Source organism: Helianthus annuus, chromosome 2 (assembly GCF_002127325.2).
Source record: "Helianthus annuus cultivar XRQ/B chromosome 2, HanXRQr2.0-SUNRISE, whole genome shotgun sequence".
Taxonomy (NCBI): Eukaryota; Viridiplantae; Streptophyta; class Magnoliopsida; order Asterales; family Asteraceae; genus Helianthus; species Helianthus annuus.
Window position 1 is genome coordinate 146,737,938 of NC_035434.2, and position 8,048 is coordinate 146,745,985.

At 34.4% G+C, this 8,048-nt stretch overlaps 1 long non-coding RNA gene across 5 annotated transcripts; it reads left to right on the top strand.

Moving 5' to 3' along the window:
- Positions 1–678: 678 nt before the first annotated feature.
- On the top strand, positions 679–4,776 carry LOC110906518. 5 transcript variants are annotated; one of them, XR_004881895.1, is made up of 12 exons: positions 679–793; positions 972–1,050; positions 1,397–1,593; positions 1,907–1,962; positions 2,053–2,147; positions 2,255–2,363; positions 2,513–2,707; positions 2,930–3,815; positions 3,904–3,947; positions 4,034–4,095; positions 4,298–4,371; positions 4,471–4,775. It is a non-coding gene; the product is annotated as an uncharacterized LOC110906518 (long non-coding RNA). The 5 variants fall into 5 exon arrangements; XR_004881897.1 differs by having other exon boundaries at positions 2,053–2,143; XR_004881899.1 differs by having other exon boundaries at positions 688–815; positions 4,471–4,776.
- Positions 4,777–8,048: the final 3,272 nt, after the last annotated feature.

Consider the following 8,048-nt stretch of genomic DNA (forward strand, 5'->3'; position numbering starts at 1 on the left):
ACATCCACCACCTGGTCCAGCTAAAGTTGAGGTTTCAGATGATAATAGTGATGGTATATATATATATATATATATATATATATATATATATATATATATATATATATATATATATATATATATATCGGGTTAGGTTAACGTACAATGGCCCTTGTCGTACAATATATACGCGATAATCTCAGCCGTCCGATCCGGTGCGAATTCATTTTTGAACATACGATTTGTGCTGAAAAACAAACATGCGAAATTGCTTTATATACCAACATGCGACTTCATCATATTTACCAACATGCGAAATTGCTATAAAAAAACCAACATGTGATTTCATCAAAAATACCAACATGCGATTTCGAGCATGCTTTTTTATAATGTGCGATTTCACGATATGGTACGTATTGTACGTTAAGAGATATTGTATTTTATACTTTCACTATGTGTGTGTGTGTGTATATATATATCTATACTACTTTATAAAGCATATAGGAAGGATAGAAATGGTCATTTGCCACTTTACAAGTCTTTTAAGCCCATTGTACAAACCTGTTAAGCACAAAGTGTTGAAAACTTGTTTTCAACACCTGATGATACCCACACGGATCTTACCGGATCAACTTGACCCGTTTTTAATTTGATGGATCCAATATATTCTTTCTATCACTCTCTAAACCACAATTGTTTCATCCGCCGCTCCACATTTCACTACAAACCCTAGATCCTCCACCGCACCTCCACCTTTCATCCATGGAACCGGTCGTCGCCATCACCGTCTTCTCCCCTTTCATCCATGGAACCGGTACCGTTTTTTACCCTATCTTGTACGTTTTTTTTTTAAATCTTTGTCAGATCTGTGATTATACTTTTAGATATGTGTTGGTTTTGTGATTTTTTTAATGTTCTGTGAATGGATCAACATAGAGAGTATATATTTTTGTATTGATTAGGGTTTTTGTTTTCTGGAAATTTGAATATAGTTGAAGACGAAGACCGATGAACAGGTGAAAGAGAGAACAGTGCGGCTTGGTTCAAGAACCTTCAAATTCAGCCTTAGTGGTACCGTTTTTTACCCTATCTATAGTTTTGCTTGTTAAATTTTATATCATTTAAGTTTTTTTATAAACATCTTTGTCAGATCTGTTATAATACATTCAGATCTGTGCTGGTTTTGTGTTTTTTTTTAATGTTTTGTGAATGGATCTACGGAGAGAGTATATATTTTTGTATTGATTACGGTTTTTGTTTTCTAGAAATGTGAATACAGTTGAAGATGATCTAGGGTTTGAATATCATTCATCATTGTTTTAACGTCCACCCATGTTCCCCCTTATATGAATATAATTCAGGCCCAGACTGAGCATGAATTTATTTTTAACCTTATCTTTATGTTTATATTTCTCAGGTTTGTTTAATTGATGTGGGTGGACGTTACAGTAAGCTTATAGGCATGATTACTAAGAAAGATGCTGCTACAGTTGGTGTCATCCTGGGAATCGAATGTATTCACAATAAGTTTCCAGAAGACTTCATTAAGGGTCTGATTCTATCTGTTTGTTCTTTGCTTCCACTTGAGCCTCTTTTAGACGGGTGTGAAAAGAGGTTTGTTTAACCTTTTCCTTAATACGTTTCAAATCCTTATAGTATAACTTGCCTGTCTTCAGCAACTAAATGTCATTGGCTTTCGATTTGAATGTGTGTATCATACCAATAATGATAACACCTTAAAGGATTAAATTATGCCCCCTTATCTTCATAGGTAAATTTTGAGTTTATTCAGTTGTTATGCTTACTGTCGTGATTGAAGATTTTAATCTAAATAGGTGACAAATCATTTGATATGATTCAGAAATGTTTTTGTAAGGTTGATTGTTCATTGACCTGTATTGTTAACTGACTGGTTTGATATTGGCAGTGCATATCTGATGTTGTTATTATGTATTGACCCCAAGCCGATCCCAGTCAGTTTTGGTAGTAATGCCTTGCGCCTTACGCTTTTTAAAACCAAGTGTTTGACTATCAATTATCAAAAAACTAATAATATTTCATTCTAAATGCCAGGATTGTAGTTTATCAGCAACTTCTTCTGTTGTATCTTCTCTACCCGAGTCTGTCAGAAGCTAAATGGGAATGGGGATAGTTGAAACAAAAAGTAGGTAAGCAAACCAGATTATGTTTGTAAATTAAATAAGTATAGTTATAAAATATAAGTTTATTTGAACAAAAACAACCATTAACATGCTCAAACTTCACATAAATGCAGGGTATATCCCAAACGGGTCAAAAATATGAAACTACGAGGCAGAGCGGCTGGGATTATAGTCACCTGGATCGAGGTACACTCCAGTATACAGTATACAGAACGAAAACAGGTACGTGGTTTGTCCATTTTTAATATTCGGTACGAGGGGGTCACCAAATGGTCCAAAAGTGTAGTGTTAATGCATAAATTCCCCCAAACACCCCCTATTTGTTACAAGGTTTAAGATGTTGGTTGTTTATTGTTGTCAAATGTTTCTAGATTTGCTGCTGCATTGAGAGATCTGAAAGTCAGGGTAATGAATGTGGTGCCACTTGATTCCCCAGATACACTTCCAATTATATACGAACGTGGACTATTTGGGATATATCATGACTGGTGTGAATCATTCAACACTTACCCAAGAACGTACGATCTTCTACATGCTGATCATCTTCTCTCGGGTCTTAAGAAAAGGTACATCATCTATTCTTATGCTATAACATAAAGGTGCCATTTTTTAAACCCATTTACTAGAAAACAGGCTAGATTTTATTGGGCCCTTCACCTCTTCTACAAGGTTTGACCCGTTTCAAAGAGTTTCGTATTTGGCCCATTTCTCGATGGGCGTTCATATTACAAACTTTAAGTAAAATCTATTTTGTTTTACGTAACAGTTTTGATATTTGTTTTCTGTAGTACTTTGCAAGGTGGGTTTGAGTTACCGACACGTCTTTCGGTGGCTGCAGCAGATTGTATTATAGCTCTTAGTGTTGCATTGGCGAAAAAGGGAATGGTTTCTAATCCTTCATGATGTGATGTATCTCAATGATCTTGGTTTACAACTTTATAGTATGATATTGGTTTAAAAAAGCGCGCCCTAGGCGTTTGCAACAAGGCTCAAGCCCTTGCGCTTTTGGTAGCAAGTTGTTGTACAACATGCTTTTCAGGTTGTACATGTATGTAATTTCCATATTAAAACATATATAAAGTTTACTTTTTTCTTAATATTGGATAACTGATGCTAGAATCGTGTAGAAAATATACAAAAAATTGTATAATTATTTGCACCTCGGGTATGAAAATCAGTGTGCTTTTTTGTCTGGCGCCTAAGTTTTAGACCTTATCGCTTTTTACGTGCTTCTTGCTTTTTAAAACCAAGCAGTCGGGTTATGATATCTTTTAAGATTATAAAAAATACTACTATATACGGTTTTGTTGTGGGTAATTGGGCGGGTATCACCTAATACTAATACCATACCCGTCCCAAACCCATTAAAAATTTTTAGAACTAATACCATACTCGAATAGCCATCCGGAATGTTTCGGGATTTTGTGTTGATTGTGGATTTTTTTGCCATCTCTAATTATAAACAACCCCTTAGCTGTGATTTATGGTATATCCTACACACACATAATGTCGATACTGTTAGTCAAATACGATGCCCAACTTTTTCCCGAACTGGAGTTCTAATCATCTTCAACTTTGACAGGTATTAAGGAATCAGACACTGGTCTAGATGCACCTAGCCAATGGGATCTTGTTTCCAATAAACAAATGATGCAAGAGGAGCAACCTCTTCAGGTTCATAACTTCATATTACCTTGTAACAAAAAAAAAAAACATTTTTTTTCTTTCCGATCTACAAATGTTGTGTTGTTTATGCACGCAGGTGGCTTGATGCACAAAGATATCAATGTCAAACAAATTGCAAAGGTATCTGAAACTTTGGTTAAGTTTATATTCATACTTGTTTATATCTGGACCAATTCATCTGATATTTGATTTTTATAAATTTACAGTTTGTTGTTGGGTTGGGTGACAAAGTTTCACCAACTGATATCGAAGAAGGCATGCGTGTTAGGTAGGTTGCAGTGTCCGTTATTCGTTTTTAACTTCAACGATTTTTCAAAGTAATCATTATTCATTTTGAGAGATTAATGCAGAGAGATATTAAGGTTTGAAGCATTTATATCAAATCTTTTTAAACCTTATTAAGAATGTTAAGTTTTCATTAGGTGTACCAATATTGCATGATTTTAATATTTCTAAGTGCATCATAATAGGTGACATAAAGTCCCATGACATAATTTTATCATGATCTGCTGAAGGTTTTGTCAGGTCGTGGGAGCATGTTCAGGTATGATCTAAGAAATATTTTATAAAAAGGATCAATTTGGTTTTCATATGGATTGTCACACTTTACACATTTAATAATTTTTTTTTGTTATTTAACCAGTTTACATTCTGTATTGAAAGTGAATACAAAAATCATCGGCTTGTTTTAATATGAATCGGCGGTGGTGTTAGTTCGAGAGTCAAATGATGATGATCGGTGGCTGTTTTGGAAGTTGCACAAAAAGTTTCCGGTCGCAATCAAATTGGTCAATTATGTCAACAGTGTCGGGTCCGCATTTGAGTCTGGTCATCTGCGTCGACACGAGTCGGTTACAAGAGCATGGGTTTGGTGATGGTTTTTTATGATTTTAGATAATATTTTGTTGCATATTTTTTGTTTTTGTTGGCTGTTGAAAGGTTATTTTGTAGGATGTTTGGTTTAATATGTACTTTGTGTTTTTGAAGTATTGAATCACATCTGTGGTGATTATGATTTTAGATGAAATGTTTTGCAAATCTTGTTTGTGGAATATGTTTGCCTAATAGAGATGTTAATGCTGAATTTAAGAGCAAATTGGCGAATAAGATTTTTGAAAGAAAAATAACAAAACTTGATATTATTCACTACAAAGACCAACACCCTTGCTAAAGTAAGTGGGCTAAGCTTCATGTGGTTGATCTTGCTGGTTCAGAACGGGTAAAAAAAACAGGAGCTGATGGGATGCGCTTACGGGAAGCAGGGTCGACTCAACCATTTTGGTGGCCTAAAGCAAATTTAAAACTCGAGTTTTTCAAAAAAAAAAAAAAAAAAAAAAAAAAAAGAAAAGAAACCACTATTTGAGAAAAAACCCTCTTTTACCCGGGCTTGGGACCGGCAAAATAATCTAAAAGGTTTATTGTTGGCGAAGTTAACTTATTATTTTTTGTATTTTTATATATTTTTTGTATTTTTATATATTTTTTGTATTTTTATATATTTTTTGTATGTGTAAAGATAAGTTTAGCCCATCCAAATATCATATATATTTTTTAAGTTGGAGGCCCTATTGATTTGGAGGCCTAATGCCCAAGCCTCAAAATACTTGGGCTTGGGCCGGCCCTAACAGGAAGGTAGGTTTGTATTATCACATAGTTCATCATGGCATAATATCATACCATATGCATTAAAGTGTTTAGTTAGTATATTGAATTTGTCCCAGTTGCTCTATCATGGTTATGTTTTTGTTGGCTTGGTGCAGTTCGGTTTGTTTACATCTTTTTTAAACTCTTAAAATCCCCATGACCGGTTTAAAAGTACCTTAACCGAAAATTTGGATTATAGTTATAACCCAACTGAACAGAACCTTCTCATGCACACCCTTAGAATTACTAACAAGTGTTGTGTTTTTTGTTGCATCGCGAATTTGGTTTTGGTTATAGCTCAAAAACCGAACTGCCCCGTACATAGCCCAAAACTCTCCAACCTAAGTGATATGTTTCCCGCCGCATCGCGCGGGTAAACGACTAGTATATATATATATATATGTATATATATATATATATATATATATATTATCACCTATAGCCTTTAGTCATGTACATTTGTTTTGTATAATAAAATAAAATAGAAATTGATTCACATTTTATGTTTGTTTTAATATTTTGGTAAGTGTTTAGCCTATTATGTGTACTTATCTTATGTTAGGAAAACAACCCAAAGGACTCTAGTTATTGTTGTAGAGTCAGGTAGACGCACACTTGATATTGTTTCCTAATTACTAATTGCATACATTAAGGTCACCAATAGCAAGAAAATCAAATGAGGTTTCATAATACTCTAAGAGGCTCTTTGTAGAATTTAATTTGTAAAACTTCATGCTCTCTTTTCTTAATATTGCTATGTTCCCTAAATCCTTAAAAACATGATAGTTCAATAAGAATTCTGTAAGAGGCTTCTTTCTAGTATTGAATCAATGGATGTTTATTTCTCCCTTTAACCCCTGTATGTTTTCCTATAAACTTTTGTGGTAGGATAATCAGATTATTAACGCTCCAAACAGTTTGTTTTCTCATATGTAGTTGTGTTCCTTTTTCATTTCCTTCCAATATTAGCCCACAACCGTGGTGGGTTAGGTCAATTAAAGGGCTGATTGGTGATGGAAGAGATTGATGACCATAGTTTTTGAGTGTTAGTAAGGCGGTGGTAGTTAATGGTGAAACCTAGGGGTGTCAATCGTGTCGGGTTGATGGGTTGGTGGGTTGAAATGTTCAACCCAAACCCGACTCATATTATTCGGGTCAATGATGTTAACCTAACCCGACCCATATAAATTCGGGTCAACCCGAACCGACCCCTTTAACCCATATTTCTAAATGAGTCATATAAGTTGACAATTAACAATTGAGTTGTTTGGTTTTAGGCAGCTTATCGACAATATGCTTGATGATGAGTAGGAGTGTAACAAATAAATAATACAGTGTGTCAAAATAAACATGATTATAACTAACCATGTAAAATAGAAACGGAAAAAACAAAAACAAAAATATAAAAGATTTTTTTCTAGTGGGTCAACCCGTTTTTATCTTGGGCCTATTAACATAAAATCAATTCTATTTGGGCTTATTTATTAATAAATTGGGTTTAATGGATTAATATTAAATTGGGCCTGGATTAGATGGTATTGGTTTAAAGAAAAAAATATATAAATCGATAAAGATATGGGATTTTGGTCCACATACAAGAAAGTACCTACACCTCAACACAAATCAAATTCGTTCTTGAATACTTAATATTATCCGATTGAATCCTTGATTAGTACGATGAAAAGGTTTAATCTGAAAGTGATAACATGATTCTAAGTACATCCAAGTTTTGATTTCAATTTCTTTGTGGTTGCACAAACAGAGAAGAATAACAGTTCCAACAAATCAAGTAAGTTTTTTCCAACATTATCAAGCATTAGAAATCAATATGCTTCACAAAGATGATGTCATTGCTATTAGTCTTTATTACGACCATGCAATGGTTTCATGTCGAAGTTAACAAACAAACTAACAACCGAAAGTATAAACCAGAAGATTTTGAAAGTGGATGAAATAAAACAAACAAGATTAACACAAACAGGTCGATGATGATCATTCAGATCTTCAAGTTTGTTCGACACAATACATATATACATATACCAAGCGGCGTGATGTTTGGAACTCCAACCGCTTCGTCAATAGACACCATCTTTAACCTATGACCCGGTACTTCATAATGCATGGGCTTTAGCAGATCTGGCCTATGTTAATTACAACTCATAGTAACTGTAACAGTAACGGTAACGGTAACGGTAACGATAACGGTAACAGTAATAGTAATAGTATGGGCTTTAGCAGATCTGGCCTATGTTAATTACAACTCATATGGGCTTTAGCAGATCTGGCCTATGTTAATTACAACTCATGTAATAGTAATAGTAATAGTATGGGCTTTAGCAGATCTGGCCTCTGTTAATTACAACTCATAATAATAGTAGTAGTAGTAGTGGTGGTGGTGGTGGTGGTGGTGGTGGTGGTGGTGGTGGTGGTGGTAGTGGTAATAATAATAATAATAAGTACAACAACAACAACAACAACAACAACAACAATAATAATAATCAGTAAATCCTACCAATAACAAAGCTAAAGTAGGGTCTGAGGAGGGTAAGATGTAGACAACCTTACCTCTACTCCGGA